The sequence below is a fragment of the Lolium rigidum genome, chromosome 1 (assembly GCF_022539505.1).
Source record: "Lolium rigidum isolate FL_2022 chromosome 1, APGP_CSIRO_Lrig_0.1, whole genome shotgun sequence".
NCBI classification, from domain to species: domain Eukaryota; kingdom Viridiplantae; phylum Streptophyta; class Magnoliopsida; order Poales; family Poaceae; genus Lolium; species Lolium rigidum.
The window spans coordinates 311,961,785-311,971,727 of record NC_061508.1 but is presented as its reverse complement, the minus strand read 5'-3'; the positions used below and the strand labels follow the sequence as shown (position 1 = coordinate 311,971,727).

The window sequence follows — 9,943 nt, the reverse complement described above, 5'->3', positions numbered from 1 at the left end:
ACTGCCCCACACTTAGCTTCCAAGTCACTGGGCTGGCCTGCAACAAGTCACGATAAAACCATGAATAACATTCACTTCCCTCACTTGCATCTCCACCTGGACTATGGGTGTGTAATGAGCATTACCGTGTGAAGAGGAGCACATTTCCAGTGGGTCAATTGGTATTCATACTGTGAAACAAATCACCTTTTTTCCTGATAAAGTAGCTACTGCTATCAGAAGATGAATATGATGAATGATTCTATTTTAGATGGCACATCTAAGAGAAGAAAGGCTACCTTTGACCACTGGAAATCAAGACCAGACAGCTATTCCAAAGCTTTATGAAATAGTTTTTTTTAAGTGTTTCCTCATCCTTCAAGCGTAACCCCAGGATCAACGCCATACAAAAATCACCAAAAATCATTGCATGAACATGATCCGTTCCTGAAGTGATGGAACCGACTTCGGTCTCTAACAATGATTTCACGGTTCCAAAGCTTTGAAATCAGCTTGATTGCAGAATGGCAGTCCTCGCAGACCCGGAGGTTCTTTATGATATGAACCGGCAGGTTTGGTGCTAGACTAATGAGGCCAAAAGCAATGGCCAATTTCTCACTGTGTGCCAGCAGTGCCTGTTCTTTCTCTTCCTCATCAACATCAACTGTTATCTGCGACGTGATAGGTGAATATCCCACTGACTTTAACCTATGTGTCATCTCCTCCATCATTGCAATGATCTCCATTATCTGTGGATGTGATCGGTCACCAACTATAAACTTATGCACCTGCCCAGCCACAGCAATTGAGCTGTAACCAGCAGTCTTCTTCACACCCCTGTCTTCCATCAATCTCCTTATTTTCGATGCATTTTCCCACTCTCTAGAATCGATGTAAATGTTATACATCTGAACATAGACAGCATCCTCATCTGGCTCTAGCTTCAGAAGATGATCTGCAACATTCCGTGCTAGGTCAACGTCCTTGTGAACCCTGCAAGCACTCAGGATGGAGGCCCATATGATAGCATTTGGCTGCATTGGCATGGTCCGCACAAGATCCATAGCTTCATCAAGATGTCCACTGCGGCCCAGCAAATCTATCATGCAGCCATAGTGCTCAATTCGGGGATGCATATTGTACAACAATCTCATCTCATCAAAGTAGAGACGACCTTCTTCCAGTAGACATGAATGGCTACATGCAGTCAGAACAGCAATGTATGTGACTGAATTGGGATGGAAGCCATCACACTTCATCCAGAAGAAGTGCTCCAGAGCAGCCTTACCCATCCCATTGAATGCAAGACCTCCAATCATGGCGCCCCAAGTGTGCTGATCTCTGATACTCATCCGTTGGAAAACAGCAGACGCCTCTTCTACCCTCCCACACTTCATGTACATGTCCAAGAGTGCAGTACCGAGGTAAACATCTGCTTCCACCAGCCTCTGCTCGATGCAAGCGTGCAGGGCCCTGCCCTGTGGCAATGCGCCTAAGCTTGCTGAAGCAGTTAGAAGGCTCACCATGGTAAAATTATCACCACGCAAACCATGTCTCCTCATCTGCCCGAACAGAATCATTGCTTCCCTAAGCTGACCACAATGGATGTACCCAGTGATCAGCGAGTTAAATGTGATGGGATCACGGTCCTCCATCTGATCAAACAAAGAGCGTGCAACGTCTAACATGCCCTAGCTTGCAGTACCCATCAATCATAGCATTCCAAGGCTGGGGTCCTCGACCCCTACCTGAAGTATCAAAAATCTGTCGTGCACGGCCAATGTCACCACACTTAGCATACATGTCGATGAGCGCAACCACAAGCTTGTCCCCCATCAACATCCTCTTCTCCGCAACCAGCATGTGCAGCGAGCGTCCGAAATCCAAATCCTTGAGCTGCGCACATGCGGAAAGCACGCCAATCACGGTAACCTCATCGGGTGCGACGCCATCAGAAAGCATCCGTTTGAAGCAGTCCACGGCCTCAGCGGCCCGACCAGCACGTGAGTACCCGGAAATCAAACCGGTCCACGACACGACGTTCCTGGCCGGAGCCTGCGCCAGAAGGCGCCGCGCATCATCGAGCAGCCCCATCTTTGCCAGCCCGCAGGTCACCGTCGTCCAGGCAACCGAGTCCTTGATAGGAATCTCGTGGAAAGCCCGGCAGGCATCACGAGGGAGCCCAAGCTCAGCGTACATGTGGATGACGGAGCTAGCAATGAGCGGCAAAGCCGAGGGAAGCATGGTTCGGAAGCACGCGGCATGCAGCATCTGGCACAGGAGGACGTGCGCGTGGCCGCGGGCGCAGCACTTGAAAAGGAAGTGGAACGTGAAGGCGTCGGGAGTGACGCCCGTGCGGCGCATCCTCCGGTAGAGGAGGATGGGGTGTTCGGGGCCAGAGGAGGCGCGGAAGCAGGCGCGGAGGGCGGTGTCGAAGAGGAAGGTGGAGCTGGGCATTCGGTCGAACAGGCTGAGCGCGTAGCGGAGGTGGAGCGGGTCGGCAGGAAGAATGCAGTTGGCGAGGGAGTTGAGGAGGTGCGCGGCGGAGGGCTGGTGGAGGAGACGGCCGGAAGCTGTGAGGAGGGCGTGGAGTTGGGTGGCTTGCCGGACGGAGCGAGGGGTCGGCCATGGCGCCGGTGGCATGTCGTGTTTCTTTTTCTTTTTTTGAGAATGGCATCCTCGTGTTTCTGTTTTGGCTGGCTGTTATGGCAGTGGTCGTATTGGATCGGGGTTTGTGCTGCACCCGATGCGCCCGAGCAATGCTACACCTACGGACAACGCATACGAAAAGATCTTACGGACTCACAGCAGCAGGAAGAAGAGAATTACTCCTGATGCACCCATTTGTTTTAGATCATTCAGAAACCACAAAAAATGTGTAAAATGGCAACAAAGATGTTACATTTGTTCGTATAAAAATAAGGTAAAAAGTTCGGCACGTCATCGTGATGATGTGTAGGACTTTATTAAGCCGATGATCGCTGTTCAATACTTATTAGCATCTCAAGAATCACTATATCAATACAAAAATCAATGAAGAAGAGGAAAATAGCATGAGCCGACTATGCACCCATCTAGTCGATTAGATCATGTCAGACCAACCAGCACAAATATTACATGTATATCATGACAACAAAGATGTTACATGTATATAGCGTGTTACAAATATTAAAACCCAAACAAAATCAGTAGCTTAATAAACAATGGTGGCAAAAATGAGTGCTCGTAATTAAGTCGTAATGGTATTGTGCCAAATTAAAATTTCAATATAAAAAGCTATTTATTTACATGAAGATATGTCCTGTTTGCTTCTACAACTGAGTTTGAAATTTCATGACATGGTGAATACAAGCTAGATCTACATCATAAAAAATGTATATGCTAGCATCTTCTTAGATGGCGTTTCTATACTCGAGATATCAAAGCTATCAAAATCGTTAAACTAAGCTAGTACCAACAATACTCTAACGTTGCGGTAATACACACCAGTACCCCACATGAAGAGATATCAAAGCTATCAAAATCGTTGAACCAGGCTATCTTTTGTTACCTCTATTAACTCTAACATTTATAAATGCGACCAGTAGATTAACTAACAAAATGTAAAACCCTGATAAGTGTTTACAAGACTCTTGGAGATTCTTCGACTAAGATGGAGATGCTCATACCTCTCATTCAGAATCCTTTGCTTTTTCGGTGGTGGAATCAAACATATTTTGTTCAGTATAATTTTTTGTAGGATTGGAGTGGACATGAGCCTACGTTTTCTCTATTCCTACAGTTTTCCTTATCAAGCTTAATGTACTAGCCCACACAATCAAAATTCCAAACGGATAAAAAGATATTGGCAATTCACTAATACATCTCAACATTTGTATATTACGTAATTAAGAAGATTAAATAAAAAAGAGGTGCACCAGATGTACCAAAGTTAGAGGCAAGTTTATATAAACCACAACTTAAACACAAACATATTGCTCACATGAGTACCAGCAACACAAGCCAGATAATGGAATAACGAAGTTTGGATCAGCAAACTAATAAGGTAAATGCCATTTATTATGCATATGCAACCGATTATATCCTACACTAAAATACAATATGAGGTTTTTTTAACAATAAACTGTAGTTTTATACTCTTCTGATACACCTAAGTCAGGTGCCCTCGTAATGCTAGGTTTTAAAGTTAATTCATGTAGTTTTTAGCCATCTTATGGAATCTCATGTTTCAAAGACAACTGGGGCGTGTTTGGTATCTTGGGCTTCATTTGGGGCTCATTGACGCGGTGTTGCAAGCACACTTGCGCGTTTGGAACGAGCTACGGGTCAGAATTGACCTGTTCTTTGGTTGCTCGGGCTGCATGGTTTGGGCCAAAAAAGTTCTTTATATTTGTTTGCATGCAGCCAACCCTAAATGTCGATGGAGATGAAACTATACTTGGTTGGTACCATCCAAGCATAAGCTATATATGGCAATTTAAAAAATGATACGATCATATTGCTTCACTTGTTTAGGTCTTGTCCATCATGTCATTATCCAAATCAGATGACCCAATTGTTAACTGATAACACATGTCTATGGTTAGGAAACGTCAACCATCATTAACCAACAGACTAGTCTAGCAGAGGCTCACTATGAACACAATGTTGTTTACTAGCCACACATGTATTAATGTGTCCATTTAATATAATTATAGAATGGAGAATATACACTTATCATGATCAACCAAATATGATAATAACTTTATATTATTGCCTCTAGGGCATATATCCAACAAGCCATCCATATCACATGCAACCATGAACGACGTCGCCACCTCATCACCCCACCCGAGCCGAAAGCCTGGCTAAAATTGCATGCCGCCGTACAATACAACATTACAGGAGGCCGTGAAGGATTTAAGCACCGAGGCCCGCCCTGTTACCACCCGATTTTGGCCAAATCAGGAGTTGGGCCGTAAGTGAAGATGGGCTTAGAAGATTACACGTGGAGTATCTTTGAAGCGGTCTTACGCTGAGAGTTTGGGCTAAGTTGCCCATGTATCTGTAACATATTAGATCGCGTTGTAATATAGATTAAAGAGATAGAGTCCGGCCCGTGCACGGTTAGGTGCACGCCCCAATTAGAAAGTCCCTTGGACTATAAATATGTATCTAGGGTTATCGGAAAAGGAGGACAATCATCGTTCAAACAAACACAAAATACGACGCATCGCCATCCCTTCTCTTCGAGGGTTTCTCCCGGGTAAGCACCATGCTGCCTAGATCGCATCTAGCGATCTAGGCAGCGTAAGTTTATTCGTTATCCTTGTACTGCTCGTGCTGAAGCCTTGTTGATGGCGAGCAGTACTATTTATCCTTAGGTGTTTAGGGGCTTGCATTGGTGCTTTCACGTGCATATCTGCGTGGCAATGCCGTCCCTAGACACCTAGCTGCCCTTACGTCGATCTAGACGTAAGGGCAGCATCTTGCTTGTTTTTTCTTAGTAGATCCGATCCGTTATAGTTGCTCCTTGCTACGCAAGGATTAGTTTAATATCTGCATAGTTAGGCCTTATCGTCGGGGTCGGAGGATCCGGTGGTGCGTTAGATGCTGTTTACCGTCTCTGCGAGGGATGTTCCGGGGATCAACGTTATGTTGGTTTTTAGGCCTCTCGTAGGGGTAGTTTGCATCGTCTCTCGTAGTTGCTAGGCCCGATCGCACGTGGGACGTTCCGATTATGCGGTGAAAACCCTCAACTGTCGTGGATCGCTTTAGCTTTGTCCTGATCAAGCAGGATCCCCATGCCATTGTAAATCCAACGTGAAGCATGGGGCGATCGGCTCCTTGAGCCGATCCACAGGGAAACCTGAGAGCCGATAGGGCTCGTATTTAATGTGCACATGTCTACCATGCAGGAACAATCGAAGCACTAACACCTTCCTGGCCAGGTCTAGGTCAGGTGGCACGCCCTAGCAACCGCCAGGACGTTTGGCCAGAAGATTTGCGGGACGACGCGAGGTGCCAGGGATCCACTAAGCGGCCCTGGGAGCTTCCCGGCTCTTCGTGTTGCTTAACCAAAGCCCGTCGGGGGGTTTTGGAGGGTAACACATTCTGGCACGCCCGGTGGGACAATCTTCTGCAACATCCACGTCAACATCGACATCCGAGATGGCAGAAGAACAAATCACCTGCAAGGATCTCCCTGCGGGGCGCAAGAAGGAATACGATGAGCTGAAGGCCATCCGTGAAGCCGAACTCATCGGCTCCTCTGAGGCAACCCGTTCTCGCAACATCAAGCTCAAAGGAAACGCGTGTCTGTCGCTTGGCGTCAATACAGTAGATCTCAGCCACTCTGTAAGGGAGCCAGGGTTCTCCTTTGGTGTCAATATGGCCAGGCTGGTGAACCGCCATAGCACGGGCAAAGCAGAGAACAGCCACTCTCGTGGCAAAAATAAAGAGGAGGCCGTTCCACGCGACCGGCCCCAAGATGACGATAGACGGTACCTAACCGAGGAGGAGGTGAGAAGCATACGGTATCAACACACATTATCCGTGCACCTCCTCAACAAATATGAGCAGCAGTACGACCGACGTCGACGCTACGACGAAGACGATGAAAAATATCATCGGTCAGATGCAGCGGACAGGAGGTATCGTCAGCATGACAGGAGCGACGACGGGTACGAACGCTACGCCAGAGGGAGGTCAAGGGAGCAAGACAACGTGGATAGGCACTGGGACTGTCCCTTCTTCAAACATTGCTGGGACTCAGGAATGAGCCGATTGCCAACAATCGAGAATTGCCCGGAATGCAAACAGCGAAGGGGAAGGACAAACGAAGTTTCAGTGTTCGAGCGCCTAGGACCTCTCCCACATCACAACAAACGAGCTGAGTCCTCTCAAGAAGAAGACTTTGAGGAGTCAGATGGAGAAGAAGATAGGTATCACCGACCAAGGTGGTGCCCTGATGGACTCAGCCATTCTCAGAAGCGTAGGGTGCAACGGCTGCGAAACCTGGAAGAAGCCGAGGCACAGTACCTGTACTCGTTGAGAAGAGCACGGCCCGATCTGGCCGTGAAGATTCAGCAAACGGTGGAAACGAAGGCGCGCCCGCCAAAGAAAATATGGCGCCCAAAACAGGCGAAAGCCGATGCACAGGCATCGGCTGATGCCGATGCAGAGACATCGGCCGATACAAACATGGTATTCATACTCCCGTCGGAGTTTCGTGCTCCAAGCGACGAGGAAGTTTCAGTGGCTCAATTCGACTGCGGTCCACGGCCGGTTATCTTTGAAAAGCCGCGAGATAGAAGCTACAGGCATCTGAAAGCCCTATACTTGAGGGGTTACATCAACGGGCAGCCTGTCAGCAAGATGTTGGTTGATACCGGAGCGGCAGTCAACATAACGCCGTATTCCATGCTACGTCGTTTGGGACATTCCAGCGACGATCTGATCAAGACCAACATCACATTAAGCGACTTCAACGGCCAGGCGTCAGAAGCGAAAGGTGTTCTGAATGTAGAACTTACTGTAGGCCGGAAGACCATACCTACTGCGTTCTTCATCGTTGACAGCAAAAGCAACTACGCCGTCCTATTGGGAAGGGACTGGATTCATGCGAACTGTTGCATCCCGTCTACAATGCACCAATGCATCATACAGTGGGATGGAGATGAGGTGGAAGTCGTTCGGGCGGATGACTCAATCGAAATATCACTAGCTGCCATGAGCGTGTGGGAAGCAGACGACCAAGAGCCGCTCTCTGGAATCAGTTTAGAGGGTTGTGAGCGGATCGAAGCCTCGAAAAATGGGGTAAGGCTGGTTTTATCCACCGGCCTAACGGAGTAGCAAGTCCAAGACATTGGACATACGTGGCAAGGCCGGTCCCTGAGATCGGCCCTCAAAAAAAAAATGAAAAGCAAAGGATCTTATCTCCAGCATGCCACGTAGCTACATTGGAAATCCGAGAAGTTGCACATTATCGCCAAAGCCTTGCAACGAAAAAGGAGGCCGATTCCCGCAATCGGCCAAAATTATCCTCGACATACCTTGTCTGCGTTCAGCATTGATCCAACAGATGCCTGAAGAGCCGATGCCATCAATTACTTGACAGAATCGGCTCGGGGGGCACATAGATGGATGAGACATGAGGATACGAAGCTGAGGAGGCATACCAAATGCCCGGCAGCTCAAGGTGTAAAAGATGGAAAATCCAAAAAAATTGTGCACAGCCGATGCGTAGACATCGACTTAAGAATTAAAAGCCGATGCACGGCCATCGACTTAAGGGATGCGACCGTCACACGCAGGAGCCTAATGGAGCAGTCATCAGGCAGCGAGGCTCCACTGAAGGGCAAACATGCCGGCAGCGAGGCTCCACTGAAGGGCAAACATGCCGGCGGCTCTCCTCAGTAGAATTGTTGATGGTTCCGGTAGCAAACCCCCAAGCGGATCATTGTGTTGGCAATATCGGGTCGCGGCCCTGATCAATAACAGGAGCAGCACAAACACGCAGTTCAGGTTAAGGGTGAGCCCGACGAAGCAGCATGTCTCTTCTGAGACCAGGAGGATAGTCGATGATGAGGCGATCAGCTACGGCATGTTACGACCAAAATGGGGGAGAGCATCAGGAAAACGTCCTCACCGGGAGCTGCATCAGCCTGCCAAAGATGATGAGTCAATATGATCGGCGAGACGCAGGGCTGGAACGGAAGAAGCTCGGGGGGGCAGTTGGCCCTGAAGGACCCTTCGCTATAGGAAGCCGATTTTTTCGGAATCGGCTGGCCCTGCATCACAGCTTGTCTGAGGAATGGTGCTGATGTTGCCAAAGATATCAGTTTCCACATACAAGTCAATTGAGTGACAAGCCCAAGGCTCTACACCTGCCCGAAACCAGATGGCCAGCCCGCTGGGTTGGCTGGTAAGAGTCATGATCTTGTTTGAGGTCTCATGGGGCAAAGCCGACGCATGGCCGTCGACTCAAGGGATACGGTGGTTACAAGCAGAAGTCTTATGGAGCAGTCATCACCAAATCGGCAGTGTTTGCGCAAGCCTACGGATCAGGTTAGGGTCATGAGAACAACCGATGATCATCCGATGATCTCCTAGAGCTGAACCATTCGCACCAGAAGCTGCATCAGTTTGCCCAAGATGATGAACCAATCAAAACAGCAAGGTGCAGGAATGGAGCTGGGAGGGGTTGAAAGGCCACCACATTGAGGTTTCCTGATTCAAGGGAGCTGCTGATCTTTCCGAAATCTGCCCGGTGCTGGCTCCTTGAGCGTAAGCGTTCTCGCCTTGTTTTCAATAAAAAGCTGGAGTAGCTCGGGGGGCAGCTAGCTCTGAAACATCTATGATCTGGAGAGCCGATTTTGTGGAATTCAGCTAACACAGCGCTACAGTTGGGAAGCCAATGATGGCCCAATCGGCTGGTCTGCTTTTATCCTCGCCTGGACTAAGGCTCGGGGGGCAGCTCGCCCTTAAGGTTCCTTGTTCTATGGAGCCGATTTGGTTGAAATCGGCTTGCTCTGCATCACAACTCGTCGAGAGAGGGTGAATTATTGCAGAAGGGAATTGCTGGAGGTGATGGGAGGAAGCAACGATCGTTGATGGGCTCTGGACCAGGTGTGACTACAAAGAAATGAAGCATTACAAGGACAGTTGTGGGCGAATAATGCCTGTTCCGCAAAAGTATTAGCTTCAGTATCGGAGTTGTTCTAACGACGGTCCTAAGACCGCCAGAAGGCAAAGAGGATCCGGAAGACGAGGATGCCGCTAAAGTCCAACATTCCGTTCAGTTGGATCTGCATTTCCAGGATCTGGGATTTGCACGATTGTGGCTCGTCCGGGAGGTGGAGGTCCGGATGGATCTACCTCGAATTTGCCATGGGAGTCCGATGCATTGCCATCGGCTCCTTAAGCACCGACCAGATTGGCAGTCGGCAGGCTCAGTATGAAGGGCAATCGGCTAAATTACCAT

At 48.6% G+C, this 9,943-nt stretch overlaps 1 pseudogene; it reads right to left on the bottom strand.

Moving 5' to 3' along the window:
- Positions 1-277: 277 nt before the first annotated feature.
- Positions 278-2,622, bottom strand: LOC124684155 (annotated as a pseudogene).
- Positions 2,623-9,943: the final 7,321 nt, after the last annotated feature.